Source organism: Aptenodytes patagonicus, chromosome 25, assembly GCF_965638725.1.
Source record: "Aptenodytes patagonicus chromosome 25, bAptPat1.pri.cur, whole genome shotgun sequence".
In the NCBI taxonomy this organism is placed as follows: Eukaryota; Metazoa; Chordata; class Aves; order Sphenisciformes; family Spheniscidae; genus Aptenodytes; species Aptenodytes patagonicus.
Window position 1 is genome coordinate 1,960,622 of NC_134973.1, and position 8,555 is coordinate 1,969,176.

An 8,555-nucleotide genomic window follows, 5' to 3' on the forward strand; every position below is an offset into this window, starting at 1 on the left:
GAATGTTGCAACAACCATTAGCAGAAGGGGAACAAGGCAAGACCAAACCAGGCAGAGGGCAAAAGCTGGGATGGGGAGAAAAAGGAGCACAAGCACACACTGAGTGCAGGGCAGAAGGAAGAGACAGAGAGCAGAGAGGATGACCTGGCAGAGAAACCAAAGGAACTGCCAGTCTCAAGGTTTTATCACCCCATCCCCTTGGACTCAAACTCCTCCAGCAGCAGAAACATCACCTACCAGGTACTTGACAAAACTCAGCTGAAGGATCTGGCACAGCAACCTGCTAGAGAAGGAGTAGAGCTCCTTGCAGCTAACCAGCCCCCCCTAGACAGAGAGAGAAAGGTCAGACATCCTCCATGCCAGCTCCGACAGCGCCCCCAGCAAAAACAACCCCTTTAGCACCTGGAGGATCTCTGCCTGCTCTGGGCTGGTGTGTGGCCTTAGTTGCTGCTCCATGAAGCCCAAGAGCCCAGGCTGGACAGACACCCGGCTTAGCCCAGCCTGCAGCCCTCAAGCTACTTGTAGCTGCCGGCCCAGCTGCTCCTCGTTGCGCTGACAAGCTGCCGGCCTCACTAATCAGTGGGGCAGCCCAATGCCCTCCCAGGGGCATTCCCCTGGTACGAGCACCGGTCCTGGTGCCTTGCTCAAGGGCCGATGGCTCTCAGTTAGGGGGTTATTTTCTTTCCATAATTGGGGTGCCTGTCCCCTCCTGGGGGTTGCATCTTGCCAAGCCAAGACTCTGATTTGGGATATCTGCCCTCATTCTGGGTTGGTGCAAATAGCTGAAGGCAGAGGGTGATGAATTGCCAGAAAACTTGCCCCACCGAGCCCCCCAGTGGGACCCATGCAAGAAGCTGGACCCCAGGGGAGGGGAGGCCCCCTCAGCATCCCTCTTGGTCCATGCTCTCCCCTTGCTCCCACACTGGGGGGAAGCTGGGGCTGGGATTTATTTTAGTCAATAAAGATGAAAGGAAGGGAGTAAGCCTGGTTCTTTGAAACCACAGCCTGATTCAATCAGCCAGCAGTTCTGTACACACATGAACACACATGCACGCACACTCCCCTTCATAAAATGGGCTTAGCTGAGTCCCCAGAAGCACCTTCCAGAAGCTGCTTCACAGCAGATCCTCTCAGCCCCTGCTCTGGGCACTGTCATGGTTCAACCCCAGCCGGCAACTAAGCACCACCCAGCCACTCGCTCACTCCCCCCCGCTGGGATGGGGGAGAGAATCGGAAGGGTAAAAGTGAGAAAACTCGTGGGTTGCCCTGCCTCGCCGTGGCCTCATGCCCGGGGGCTGCCTGGGACCGTTCCCACCCACAGTCCCACCCCCAGCGGGGACCGGAGCACAGGGATGCTGCGAGAAACAAGCCAGCACACAGCCCTAGCGACAGCAGAGATGGGAGGAGGGAGTTGGGGGCCCCAATGGTTGAAATTACTGATTTCTCTGGGTAATTGCATGGGCTGAGGCGGAGATTTTCCTGACAGGAGTTTTGCTAGACAGAACTGAAGTGTTTGTCTCCCACACTCAGCTCCGGCTGCCCCTTCCGCTCAGCTCCACCTGATGCCCACGGACAGTGACTCATCCTGCACAGGCCACCGCTCGCTGCACTCACTGTTGCTCCCGGCGTGCGGCTCCCTCCCACCCCAGGCGCGGCAGCCCTGGCTCATGCTGCTCATCCAGCTCTTCTTCTCCTCGGGGCCCACCCGACTCCCATCTCATGGGTGATGGGAGCTGGCTGGCGCAGGTGGCCCTGCACGTGAGCAGGAGGGCAGGAGCAGAGGTTGGGGACAAGTGCCTCCTCGCCTGTCCCCCCTCCGTCTGTCTCCCCTGTGCCCGGGTGGGTGACGAATTGCTGCTGGTCCGGAGGGAGCCGGTGCAGGGACCTGGCAGCCGTCGTCACAGCGTGTCACTGCGCAGAGAGCAATCAGGGCTGGCTGCAGAGCATAAACACACAGCGCTGCTCCAGGGAGCCCCGTCTGTCCCACCATGTCGCTCTGGGAGGGGATGCTCTGTCCCTGCGTGCTCCAGGGCAAAAGCTCCAGGGCCATCTTCCTCCACATGGTGACCCCCGACCACGTCCTGCAGTTTACTATCCCCTCTCTGGACATCCACAAGAAGCACAGGCACTCAGGCAAGGGGAAGGGGCAGCCGGCGGGGACAGCTTGGAGGAGCGGCTGGGACCCAGCAATGGAGGATGAGCACAATGTGCCCAGCTCTAGCTCGTCCGGCTCTAACGCCGGGCTCGCTGCCACTGCGCAGGCTATCCCAGACCCCACTGCTCGGGCAGCTCTGTCCCTGCCTCATCTCTCCAAGGTCACCACCCTGTATGGCTTTGTCACCCTGGGGCAAAGCCCACAGGTCACCAGTGAAGAGGCGTTGTTTTTTCACTCAGGCTCAGGTGACCCTCGAGGTCCTGCTGCTGAGATATGTCCCAGTTCCCAGGAGGAGCTGGGATGCTGCAGGCGCCCGGGGATGCCTGTTGCTGGGGGATGCATCTGCTCCCGGATGGGTGGAGGCCTGAGGGACCGCAAGCAGCCGAGTCCCCATGCCACTGGTCACAAGGACAGTGGAGGCAGCCAGGCCTCCAGGACTCCAGCAGGGCTTCCCCTGCCCAGGAGATGTGCCAGCCCGCTCAGAGAAATCCAGATAATGGATATGCTGGAAAGCAAAGAGGCAGAGAAGAGAGAGAGGAGGCTCCTGGAGGTGGGCTATCAGAGGAGCGTGGGCTATCAGAGGAGCAGCTCCAGCCTGGAGCTCCCCGCTGGGACACCCAGGAAGAATGTGCTCCAGAGGATCCTCAGGAGGCACCTTGCCCACCCTCGGCAGCTCAAGCCTACGAATTTCACTCTCCATTGATCCTGCAAAGCAGCTCTGAGAAACAGAGGTTCCCTAAAGACTTGCGGAAGAGGGACTCAGACGCAGAAATGCCGCAGACTGCCAGGCAGCCAGGCTGAAACACGAGGGCGTCAGATATGTCACTGTACCTGGAGGAAAAGCGTCGAAATGGCATTGCCCTTGGCTGGGGCATCAGAGGTGCTCTGCAGCAGGAGGCCCCGCAGGGCCAGGGGCTTTGCCGGCCGGGACAGGACACGCGCGAGGCAGGAGGGGCAGCAGCAGCGGCGAAGCTGCGCGGGGCTGGCTGGGGAGCAGAGGGGGCTGCAGGTTTGTAACCGTGCGGAGTCTGAATAAAAGTGAAAACATTTCAACTGACCAGTGCACCTCTCCTTTTTTTCTTTCCTGTCCCAGCAGTTAGGTATCAATAGGATATTTTGGCGCACCCCAGCACTCCCTCCCATTGTACCCCCAGCCTCAGCAGCTCCTGCCGCTTATCTCCAGGTTCTCAATGGGCTGAAACTGCTGAAATACAGAGCAGGAGACTGTCCGAGCCCCCCAAGACATGAGCTGCAGCAGGCTAGGAGAGAAGAGTGATGATCACATCCACTTTACAGCCCGTTTCCAACTTTGTGGCTGTAGGGTGGGACGTTTGCACGTGTTGAGGTCCCTCTCCCAGCCAGGACCTCTGCTTTCCCGAAATAGTTAACTCCACACCAGTCCACAGGGTATAGTTGCCAACCGCTCTTAACCAGCTGCGATAAAGCGAGTTTCACATTATTGGCCATGCTCTCATAAATTGCTTTTTGCTTTTATTGAGAAGCAGAACCTGCAATGCCAGAATTGAAATGTTTATGGTCAGCAGTGTTTTGGGGCTAATGGAGCAGAGCCTCCTGGGTCAGCAGTGCTGGGCTGCTGCCACATTCACTTCAGGGCTCTTAATTCTCAGTGAGGATCCCTGAGAGGTGGAACTGGGAGGGCTGGTCCCGGTCCAGGCGGCAGCTGGAGTGCAGCCAGCTGGGGGGTACTGGGAGTCAGCTGAGGTCCCTGCGATGAGACCGTACGGAGCAGGCAGCCATCAGGTTTCACATCAGGGCCATTAAACAAGGAGTCAATAAACTCAGTTTGAATCCCATCCCTGCTGGGCTGGCTCTGTGACCTGGGCCAGGTCCTGCTCTAACTTGGTGGCTTCATTTCCCTCACCTCTTCAGTCTAGTTCAAAGATAAGCCCTTTGCTGGAACTGCCGCTTACAAGGGAGCTTTGCCCAGTGTGTCTGAGCACCACACAGCAACAAGGATGAGCAAGAAGCAAGATGCGGGGCCCCAGAGTCCCTGCTCTCCTCCAGACGATGCTGCGTGAAAGCATCAGTACCCAGAGGACTTCAGCGTTGGCGTGAAAGGGGGGTGGGAGCTTTTCATAGCGCATATCCCAAACTTCTCCGGGCATATACGTGCCCTCCTGCATGGCTCGTGGCATGGATATTAAAGACTCTTTCTCCAGCACAGGAGAATGTGGCAGCCAGGGCTGCTAGAAAGGGAGCCGGGATCAGTTATGTGACAGAAAATCCACTCAACAGTTATTATAAGGAGCGCTGGCACTATGGAGCGAGTCAGGGACTAAGGCTTCTGAAAGTTTAAATTGATCTCCAGCTCCTGAGGGCATCGTCTCTGTTCAGCACTTAGGGCTGAGAGGGCAGATTGAGTTACCAGAGATTAATAAATGAGTGGTTATCAGTTGCTTGAGTTGTGATATCTGAACATGTGCATGCTCCAAGCTGGCAGGCAAATGTGAATTAAGGCATGCTCCTGTAAACCTCTCTCCTTTTGATGCTTAAGCTACTACATTGTAGTGGCTCTGTCTAACTGCCTCATCATCTTCCATCGAAAGCATGGGGACAAATCCTCGATGGCAGCTCACTGAAATTATGAGCCTGCTGTATTTAGCAACTAAACCTGGAGATTGGGAGCTAGGACTCCTGGGTTTTATTCCCTGCTCGGTGACCTTCCTGAGCTCCTGGGAACCTTTTTGTGCCCCTTACCTTGTCTACAAAATGGGAAGAAATCTGCTCTGCTTCACAGGTGGATCGCAGGGCTTCATTCATCCTTGTTCACAAGACATCTCTGGTGCCCTTGGCAGGATTTCCCAAGGGAAGAAATATTATGATATGTTATTACAGCCTGCCATGGTTCAAGACTCATTTCCTCTGGATGTGCCAGCGTGGGGATTATCAGCCTGGACAAAATCACAAATTAAAGTTTGTTTTACATGGTTGCGGTGGGGATTGCTACCCGGCAGGCGCGGAGCCGGGGCTAAGCTAGGAAGGAAACATCAATTCCCTGCAACACAGCAAAGGTGCTCTGCGGTGAAACTGTGCCTCTCTGCCATGTTTCTGCTGGCTGCCAGGTTACAGCTCAAGGCATCTCTCCAGCCTGTGAAGTGAGAAGGACAATATCTCCCACCGGAGCAACGTGCCTCTGAGATTTACAGGATGCCCTTTCCCTGCAAACCCCCGCCAGGCAGTGAGGACGTTACAATGGGAGACATCCCTGATGTGGCAAGATAAATCAGTCGTTACCAGCAACTGATTATTCTGCCCGTGCCTGGTACATTTTCTAAATTCTGCTTTTGTCTGACTCAGAATTTCGTTCCAGCCTCCTGCAGGTACAGACAGCAGAAAAGCTCGGGGCTAATTATCCACTCTTAATCCCACGTACAGCGGTTTTAGCAGCAATAACCATGCTTGGCTGTAAGTGGGTGGAATCAGAAAAGTAACCAGTTCAAATCTCCTGAGCACGAGGGGCCGGATCAGGGACAGTTCTCTAAATCCTCTGCAGCTGGCAGCTTCCCCGGGACCCTCCCGCAGGTCTCCACTGCCACAGCCGGAGAGCCAGGGGCTGCCGCCCCACCATGCCTTGGCCTCCCCCAGCTCCGTCCCCAGCTGGGACTCTCTCCTGTGATGCCGAGATCCATTTTTACCTCCACGCTGACCCTTCTGAAAGGTCAGATGCTCCAGATGCTGCAGAGGCCAGTTTATTTGAAAGAAAACCAGCCAAACCGGGCAGATACCGGGCATTTCCCAATGCCTCATTCCTGCAAACTCTGTATCAAGAAAAATAAACAGACCTTCCCTTTGATCGCAGTGGATCTAGTATATCTGTCAAGGTCTCTCTGATAGCGTTATCATCTCCCCTGTTCTCCAGCATTTCCACTGCAACCTATGGAAATCAGGATATATCCCTTTTCTTTTCAAACAAGCCCATCTTCCCCCTGGCCAGGCTGCTACGATTGCCGGTCGCGTCGGCACTGCAGCTTGGCGCCCTCCCGTTAGGCTCTGCCGGGGCAGAGCAGAGCCCCCCCCAAGGGGATGCCAATCTCTCGCTGTCGACAACCTCGGGTGCAACAAATGTCACCTATTGCATGACGAGGGCCCTTCGCCACGCTGGGCACAGAGAGGTGTTGGTCTCACGGACACCGGGCCCTAAGCAGCAGCAGGAGTCAGATGGGAGCAACGAACATTTCTCTATGTGATTTTTATGCGATGGAGCACTTGGCCTTCCCGAGATCAATACCGAGCTGCTGTCTTTGCCAAGAATTTTATAGTCAGTGTCCATGCCTGCTGGGTGAGATAAACCCCTTCATGTGCTCATTAGCTGCATGGCTCCTCTCCCAGCTAATTGGTGCTGGAAAGGTCAAGCTCTAGCTATGAGACAGTCTGCCGCAGTTAGGAGTCCCAGCTTGGGAAGCAGGGAGACATGCGGGGCCGGAGACTGGGATGTTCTTCCACCGACTCTGGTGGAGTTGGGGATGCAGTTTCCCATCTGGTTTTTCATGTGAGGGGAACCATGTGCATCTCCCTGCCCAGACGGAGCCCGGCTCTCCCGCCCTCCACCCTGCTGACTGACTCCTCCTGAAACACCCTCTGCTGCCCTCCAGCAGTGTGCGTGCTCTTGCCACCCCGCTCCACACCTCAGGTGCCTGGCTGGTCTGCGGGCTTCACCAGTGCCTGGATGCTGCGAGAATAACAGCTTCTCCAGTGGTTTAGATTTCACCTCCTCAGCTGGCAGGCTGTTTGTGACCAGATAGTGACTGCCTCTGATTTAGCTGTTATTCTCATTCGTTCCGTGAATGGGTTTGTTTGCTTGTTTCCATTACTGCAAACATCTGACAGCCAAGCTGTGCTCGTTAGCTGCACGGGGCACAGGGAAAAGGCTCAGCGCTCCTGCTGGGCAGAGCCGTGTGAGCCTCTGCAAGGCACGTGGCAGCAGCTGCTCTCTGCTCAGCTGCGCTTGAATGGAGAAACCACTTTTCCCCCTACCCTGGCTCAGCAGGAGGACCTGTGTCCCCAGTCGCAGTCTGCAGAGGCACAGCTGTGTGAGTGCATCCAGGTCCTTGCTTTTCCCTTCAGATGCTCCCAGAGAGCCAACTGTGGTGAGATTGATCCACTTGGGAGGAGGTGAAATACTAGCCGCGTTCCCCTCCTTGGGGTTTGCTTTAAACCCCAGCGTGATCATCTGTTGCTCTTCACGAAGAGTTGAGAGTCGTATCTGAGTGACTTTCAAGCAGCTCCTCTTGCTTTGAATATATTCACATGTCTCTAGAGATGGGATTTATAGTGTGTAGCTGGGAGGGTCTGCGAGAGCAGCCGGTGCACAGGGGATGTGATGTTATCTCTGGACATCTCTGCTCTATTGCTAGAGCCAGGCTTAATGGAAAAGCAAAGGCAAAGCAGTTTCTGTGCTGTGAAAACAAGGAGGAAAATTCCTTGCTGAGCCCATCCCAAAGCAGCAGCTGGGACGTGGTGATTGGAAAGCAGGAGCTGCTGGGACAGGGTTAGCAATAGAGCCAGGCAGGGCAACGGAGAGGGCCAGGCTGCTGCAGACCTGAACCTGCCTGACAGGACAGGACTGGCAGCGTCACCTGGGGAAGAGGTGGGCTGGGACCCGGCACACACCTGCACGCCTCTGGGGAGCGTGTAGGTGTGTCGGTGACTGCGCACAGGGATTGGCAGGAGAATTTGCCCCATAGAGTGATGTTCCCCATGAATTTCCACCTGTGGCTGTGTAATTCCTCCTGCAGCCACCCTGGAGAAGCGGGCAGGTTGTTTTCCCGGTGTGGTGGCCTCGGCAAGGCAAGGAGGGGTGGGGGCAGCCTCAGGGCTTTGCTTCCAGACCCCGTGATGCGAGGGTTGTTCCCAGGACGCAAGGAGCACGGGCTACCCGCAATGCCCATGAAGGCGAGGGGCAGAGCACGGCGATGCTGCAGCCCTACGGCTGTGCCTGGGGCTCCTCCGTGCACATGTAGCATAGCCCGGCACATCACCCTGGCGCTAAGGACCACCTTCAGCAAGCCCAGGAGGCCCAGGGCCAGTGGTGGTTCACCTCAAGCAACCTCCTTCCCCTGCATCTTCCCATTGTTTGCTGTCACTTCTTCCCATGCTGATGGCACCTGCCAGGGCAGGGGCAGTTGTGCCGAGACGGAGCAACAGAGACAGAACATGACATGCTGTGAGAGGCACCACAGCCGTCATGCTGCCGAAGCCCAGCGGGGGTGAGGCATTGGGGGGATCCCCCCCAGGGCATCTGTACTGAACCCCAGGCCTGTTAAAGGGAATGCCAAATTCCCTGAGCCAGAGATTTTCACTTGGTGCAGTCATAGCCCTGGGGGCTGAAGGGTGGCTGGAGAGCTGTGGCAACAAGACCAACGGGCAGGAAAGCATTGTG